Source organism: Plecotus auritus (genome assembly GCF_963455305.1).
Source record: "Plecotus auritus genome assembly, chromosome: 2".
Classification (NCBI taxonomy): Eukaryota; Metazoa; Chordata; class Mammalia; order Chiroptera; family Vespertilionidae; genus Plecotus; species Plecotus auritus.
The window spans coordinates 190,641,431-190,649,308 of NC_137771.1; the positions used below are offsets into that span (position 1 = coordinate 190,641,431).

The 7,878-nt window shown below is 39.1% G+C and overlaps 1 pseudogene across 1 annotated transcript; it reads right to left on the reverse strand.

Annotated features, from left to right (window-relative positions):
* Positions 1 to 1,082: 1,082 nt before the first annotated feature.
* LOC308241301 (large ribosomal subunit protein eL21-like) lies at positions 1,083 to 7,605 on the reverse strand (annotated as a pseudogene). Its single transcript has 2 exons — positions 7,596 to 7,605; positions 1,083 to 1,546 (listed from the first exon to the last, which is right to left on the reverse strand). The product of its transcript is annotated as a large ribosomal subunit protein eL21-like (transcript).
* Positions 7,606 to 7,878: the final 273 nt, after the last annotated feature.

Consider the following 7,878-nt stretch of genomic DNA (forward strand, 5'->3'; position numbering starts at 1 on the left):
TTCCCATATACCCTCTGCCTCCAACACACCCACAGTCTCCCTACTATAAACATTCTCCATTCGAGGGGCACATTTTTTACAATCAATAAATCTACATTGACACATTATTATCACCCATGCCCATAGTTTAAATTATGGTTCACTTTTAGTGTTGTACATTGTGTGGGTTCAGACTACTGTATAATGACCATTAACTAATAGACTAATGTAGTCACCATGATAATATCGCAGAATAGGTTCACTGCTCTAAAAAGCCTCTGTGCTCCATCAATTCACATCTCCTTCCCAACTCACCCCTGGGAAACACTGATCTATTTACTGTGTCCATAGTTTTACCTTTTTCAGAATGTCATATAGTTGGAATCATATGTATATAGTCTTTTCATATTGACTTCTTTCACTTAAGAATATGTACTTAAGGTTGGTTCCTTCATGTCTTTTTTTTTTTTTTGCTTGATAGCCCCTATCTTTTTAGTACTAAATAATATTCTGTTGTCTGAATGTACCCCATTCAACTTTTTTTTTTGCTTGATAGCCCCTATCTTTTTAGTACTAAATAATATTCTGTTGTCTGAATGTACCCCATTCAACTGCTGGAGGATATCTTGATTGCTTCAAAATTTTGGCAATTATTAATAAAGTTGCTATAGACATTTATGTTCAGGTTTTTGTGTGAACACCACTTTTTAGTTATTTGGGCAAATACCAAGGAGCATAATTTCTGGATCTCATGGTAAAAGTATGTTTAGTTTTTAAGAAACTGCCAAACTGTTTTTCCAAAGTGGCTGTACCATTGTGCACGCATGCCAGCAATAATGAAAAACTCCTATTGCTCCACATCCTCACCAGGATTGGGTGTTGTCATCATTCTGGATTTTGGTCATTCTAACAGGTATGTTATGGTATCTCATTGTTGTTTTAATTTGAATTTCCCTGATGACTTAGAATGTGGAGCACCTTTTGTATGCTTATTAGCCATCTGTATATCTTTGGTGGGTGCTTGATTGCCAATTTGTTAGACAGATTATCCCATTTTCTTTGTTATCTTTTTTTTTTAACAGTGCATTGGTCTTTTAGACTCATCATGCCATGAGTTCATAGGGAGTGGGGTCCAGCAGCTCAGGTTCCTTTCCATTGGTTCTCACACAGTGAGCTTCTCCAGGTGGAGCAGGCTCATGCTTCAGTTGAACCCAAGTACCTTTCTCTTTGACTTCCTTCCTTCTGACCATTTTCCTTCACACATTTCAGGAAGCTATCTCGGCTCCTAAAGTGCTTAATATGCTCAGTACATACATTAATTTTCTTGGCCAGATCTTGCCCTTAACTTGTTTGTCTACAGCAATGCCCACCGCATGCTGGGTGACATTGCAGGCTCTTCCAGTTTTGCCATGGGAACATCTGTTGGGCATTCCTTTTAGAACAGTGCCTGTTCCTTTGATGTCTACAATATCACCTTTCTTGTAGATTCACACATATGTGGCCAAAGGAACAACTCCACATTTTCTAAAAGACCTAGAGAACATATACTGGGTGCCTCTCCTCTTTCCTTTTTTTAGTCATTTTAGAAAATTACTAGAAGATGGTGCTTCTGGCCAAAAAGAAATTATTTTCTTATTGTTGAGTTTTAAGAGTTCTTTGTATATTTTGGGTAACAGATCTTTATCAGATATGTCTTGCAAACATTTTCTCCCAGTCTGTAATTTGTCTTCTCATTCTCTTGAGATTATTTTTATAATTGAATAAACATTCCACATTTTAAATGATGTATCACAGGTCATACGCCAAATGAGTATTAAATTATTTCAACTTATGTCTGTGTACATAACAGCTTTGCTATATTGGTTATAACATAGAGAGTACACATGAATCAATATAGCCTGAATCTATATAACTGAATATCCTTCTGTGCTTCTTTACTATTTTTAATATACACTTCAAAATAAATGTAGCCATTGCTGGGATTCCTCATTCCATGTAGGCCATGTCACGTCTCAGTTTTTATAGGCACAGCAAAAGCAAATGCTCTATAAATGCATATAAAGCAAATGCTCTATTTCTAGACAAAGCATCTGTCCTGAGTCCCATATTTCCTACATGATGAACTAAGCAGTACCCTTTCCCTCTTTGCCTTGAGCAGAAAGTATCTCAATCAGATGCTCTAGCTTGCCTTGCTTTGGACCTGTTCTGCTCTACAGCACCAAGCATGCCTTACCAGAAGCCTCCCCCGTCCCAAAGGACTCAGCCACCCAGGACCCACCTAAGCCAAAAGACATTCAAGGAGCTCACACTTCTCCAAACCCCAAAGCTTCCAATCTGTCTATGATCAAAATTCCAAAAGGCTAAAGATCCCCAAATGTCAAAAGCCTGTCCTCCCTCTCAGATTTCCCAACCCCTTCAAAAATTTTAGTTTCAAAATCTTTTCCTTATCTCTACTAAGGCTTGCCAGAAAACACAAGGAAGATAGATGTCACCTGCCCCACTCTCTAACCAAGAGACTCTATCAATCTGGTTTGCTTCTAATGGTAAAAGAGCTCTCCTCTATATGGAGGGGCCTTAAGCATGTTTTTTAATTTGCTTGAACCTCAGCTTCTATGTCTGTCAAATGGAGGTACAATTGTCTTCCTTTCAGGGCTATTACAAAGACTAGATATGATGTATGTAAATCACATGACACATCTTAACTACTCAACCAAGCTACTGTTGTTTTGTTCATTCATTTCTCAGTTAACTCTCTGTCCTTCTTTCCATACCTTTCTGTATTTTCAAATCAATGTTGCATCCCAAGGCTCTTCCTTGAGAAAGAGGACAGGAAATTAATTCCGTATATCTGGTTTATGTAAATAACGTATTTTATGAGATGAGCTGTTCCAATTCTAATTCCTGGCTAAGAAAGTGGCGGGGGGTGGGGGTGGGGGGGCGGGATTGAGATATAGATCTGATGTCATTCATTGAGCATATTCAAAACCATGACTGGGTCTTAAATTCAACCCGGGGACTGATTTCTAGCCAACATTTATAATCACCAGGGAACATTTCACTATACAGTCATAGAATGTTACAGATGAAAGAGAACTGAAGCTCAAGAGGTCTCCTGTCTCCCAGCCACAGTGATCTTCCCTGTGATCAGTTACACTCACTGCATTGCTCTGACTCACCATGCTAGAAGAATTAAACTCCTACTTTTCAGCCACGTACCCTAGAGGTGCAGCTATGATGTACACATCTAACCCTGGAATGACTGAGCAGCAGCAGCAGCCAGAGGGGGGCCTCCATGGTCAAAGGTGATAACAAGGCTCTGTGCTTTTGCTACCTTCTTTTAATGCCCCAAGGTTGCTGCCTGTGCAGCATCTGCTATCTTATCATAATTTTGACTGCTATGATGTTAACCTATTTCTTTCTTTTAATTGTTGAAAGGAACCATTTTTAGAGACTATTCTCTTCCTGATTCCCTCCTAGCTATATTTCTGATATAGCCCCACTTCTACTTTGCTGATATGTTCATTTATAGTCAAAGGAAAACTTAAACATTGGTTGGCAATTTTTCTCTCAAGTCATGCAGCATGAATGACCCTGAGTCTCTCCAACAGAGCACCACAGTGTATAGTGGAATGGGCAATCTCTAGAAGCAAGGCAAGGCTTAGAGACTCAGCTCTGAAATGACTTATTCCTGATTATCTGCATTTACGTGCCAAGCCATAAACTGAGGCTTAGTTTTTTTATCTGTAAATGAAGGACAATTACATCAAACTTATAGGATTATTTATATTGTAATCCTTTGCAAATGATAACCCCCCCTTAAGTTGCAAACGTCATCTATGATTTTAGTTTTACTTAATTGTGACTGAATAAATGAGGATAATAGGCCTACTATCTGCTAAACAAGGCTGGTTACCACCAGTAGAATCCAACATGGCCTTCAGAACAGATATGATAGCTTCTCAAACAGACTGCTTTAATTAAATGTTGCACCATGATCATGGAGGAATAATTATATTCTTAACAAAAATGCAGTGATACTGTAAAGACTGTGGTCATTACTAATGAAATGTTTGCAGAGGGTAAACATCTTCCAACCATCAGCAAATCAAATACCAGAATGGCAGGAGGTCACCTGGTATTTGAAAGACAAACTAAGAAGTAATTACAAGGAAACCAATTAGAAGATTAACAAACCCCAAATGGTTTCATGTCATACAAGTTACTATTTTAAAGACAGAATTTTAAATTCAGAAGATAAGAATCTTAGAAATCCTCCAGTCAAATCCTCCTTGGGGCTCACGATGTGATTTGCCCAAAGTCACACAAATACTTTGAATGAGAATCTGTAGATAGTTCAGGTGATATTTAGGCTCTTATTTTTTTAAAAGTTTAACAAAAATAAAATTTTAGCTGTTATATAAGATTAGATTAATTGTTCAGTGCTCATTGAGAGCCATGCATTATAAGAGAGTATTTTATGTACATCATCTCATTGTTTCCTCTCAACCCAATGAAGTGGGAAGTACAGAATTTTCCATTTAGGAGGTGAGCAAAAGGAGGCTCTGAGAGGTCAGTAAACCACAGCACCAGTATGTGGACACATCAGGCTTCAAATCCAGATCTGACTCCACAGTTGGTGCTCTTTACATCATTTTTCCTCTTATTCTCAACCTTTTCAAGGATCAGTTATTAAAGATATCATAGTAACTAACCATCTTGGCATTTCACAAGAAAACTTAGGGTAGACCAATGGTGGGACCTTTCTGACACATTATCACTGAGCCCAAAATGCAATTCCCAGCAAGATCAACAGACACTTTGGCCACCTTGACCCTTGGTCTGAGCAATTGGTTTCTATGGCGCTTCAGCAAGCTCCATTAGAAAACACATCCAGGCTCCAGGACAAAGACAGAGCCCTTCCCAGACACAGGAATATCCATCATGTTTCTACAAATATTGTTAGAAAGAAAATGCATGACAAATAGCACTGGTGGAGGAGTGAAACGTGTCTCAGGATTAAAGACACATGGTCTGAGTACATACAGGACACAATGTTACCACTTCATACCTGTGTGACCTCAGAGCTAGATTCTTACCCTCACCTGCAAAATGAGACAAGGTTTTGGAAAGACAACATAAAACAATTTGAATAACCTTTGAAAAGTTATTTAAGGAAATCATGAAAAATATTTATAGAATACAGCATTGTATTAAAAAAATAATATAGTGTAGGGAACCTAAGTGTTAAGTTGAAAATATAGTCCCTGCCTTCAAAAAGTTGACAAGCTAGGTAGTAAAGCAAATGTGACTAAATATAGAAACATTTCACATCTGGTTTTCTATCCCCATTATTTTCAGGTTACAAATAATACTGGTACATTTGTAATAAAGTATTTCTTTTACCTTTTGAAATTTTTTCTTAGGATAAACTTCTAATTTTAAATTATGTTTATATTTTACTGATTGTTTTGTTTTTATTTTATTTTTTAAATTTCCTTATTGATTAAGGTATTACATATGTGTCCTTATCCCCCCATTACCCCCCACCCACCCCCCCAACTCATGTCCTCACCCCCCTGTAAAACAGATCCAGAGACAGAGAAACATCTATCAGTCCGTCTAACCCTAGAGGGAAGGTGTGGGGGTGGTAGGAGTAAGGGGAGAGATCAACCAAAGGACTTGTATGCATGCATATAAGCCTATTGTACTGATTTAAGGCATAAGTTGGGCTACCTATTGCTGTAACAATTAATCATCCTGAACTAAAGTGGCTTAAAACAACAACCACCAATTTTTTATTAGTCGTCATAGTTCTGGCGTTGACTTAGACTCAGCCAGGCAGTCTCTCTCTGGGTCTCTGAGTTGGCTGCACTCAGTTAATAACTGGTGCTGGAGTCATTTCAAAGGCCTCCTCACTTAGAAGTCTGGTGAGTCTATAGCTAATGCTGGCTGTGGGCCCTTGTTTATATATCTACACAAGGCCTCTCCATGTGGCCTCTCCATGTGGCTTCTCCATGTGTGCTCCCTGCTTCCTTGGTATGTTACCTGGATTCTAAGAGCAAGCACCCCAAGAAATACATGCAGAATCCCTATCACTTTTTGTGCCCTAGAACTAGAAGGCATAGCATCAATTTGGTTATAGTCACAGACCTTCCCAGATTCAAGGGGAGTGAACAGCATGGCTTTCTCTCAATAGGAGAATGTCAATATCGTATTGAAAGGAGAACATGATCACGGAAAATACAACCTACCACAGGGCACAATCTAGCAAAGGTCCATTATACAGCGATGAAAATTTGTTATATATACTTGTGCATACAAGCAAAAGGAATATACAAAGTTAGTCACTATCAGACTAGTGTGGGGTAAAAGAATTGTCATTTTCCCAAATGTATGTTTTTGCTACACTGCTTTTTCTTTTAAAATAGTCACACATGATACCAGATCTTCTATATTCTCCAGATGGTCTATGTGGCCAGTCAGAAGAACTCAGGTGCAGAATAAGGGAACATAAGCTATCATAGTAGTTTAGGGCCCTCAGTGGAAAAGTAAGAGGTTGAGCCTTTTTTCTTGAGGTGGCAAGAGGCCAAAGACATCCGTTGAAAAGGTCAGTCTGTGTGAGAAAGTATTTTGGGAAGATGCATCTTGGGTGGGGAATGGGGCCCTTCTGATCAGGGAGCAGATCACACTCCATTGCCATAGACCCTTGTAAAGGTAATGAGGGCCTATAGAAGGGTGGAAGCAAGAAGAAAGGAAAGGAAGTAGAAGAAGTCACCGGCATTGCACAGATAGAAGGAATGGGATTTGGTGACTGGAGAGCTGTTTAATGAGATGGAGAAGAGAGCCAAGGACCACTCCAAGTTTGCTGGCTTGAGGAATGAAGAGTGATATAAATGAGAAGCTCAAGCCCAGCTGGTGTGGCTCAGTGGTTGAGCCTTGACCCATGAACCTATAGATCATGGTTCGAATTCTGATCAGGGCACGTGTCTAGATTGCAAGCTCGATCCCCAGTAGGGGGCATGCAATAGGCAACCAATTGATGATTCTCATCATTGATGTTTCTCTCTCTCTCCCTCTTCCTTCCTCTCTCTGAAATCAATAATAAATAAATAAATAAATAAATGAGAAGGTCAAGTAGGGGCCAGGGAGAAAGCTTCAGGGGAAAACATGGAAAATCCATTCTTTTTTTTCACAGTCCTTTAGTAATATTAGAGTTTTGAAGAAACAGACATAGACATGTTTTTGCTAATCCATGCTAGTCTTGCTCAAGGTATTGGCTCTTCATTTTGCAACTTATACCATCACACCTCTGTGCCTTCATCCCTTACTCAATATTTTCTTTTCCTTGTTTTGTCTACACTGAATAATTTCTACTTTCATTTTATGTTTCAGTTTAAAAATCCCTTCCTTGGGAAGTCTTCCTTTGCTCTGAGACCATATCAGGCTCTCTGGTTATAGTGTGCTGTAGGACTCTTTTCCAGCACCTAGCACACGCCTCATTATTTAGTATTTGTAGAAAGATGTTTGTGCTAGTGTTCCTCACTGGAATGTGAACTCCCCTGGGGAGGAACACATCCAGTGTGTCTCCCTCGGTATTCGCATTGCCACCTACTTACCCTGGCACATGGTCGGTGCTCAAGATCTATTGCCTGAATGACTGACCACTCTTCCCTCTGAGTTCCTTGGACTAGCTATTCCCAATCTAAATACCTCTAGGATCAGGAGGTCAAAGTAAAGGAAGGAGGCAAGTGGTGAGGATTGAGGTAAATTATAACCTGAGCCCAGCAAAAGCATTCAAATTCTCATTAAAAGCAAAATAGCAACAAAAGAAAACAAAAAATAACACTATACTGAATAAAACGTATTTTAATTGCCTCCAGATCACAGGCAGTCTTACAA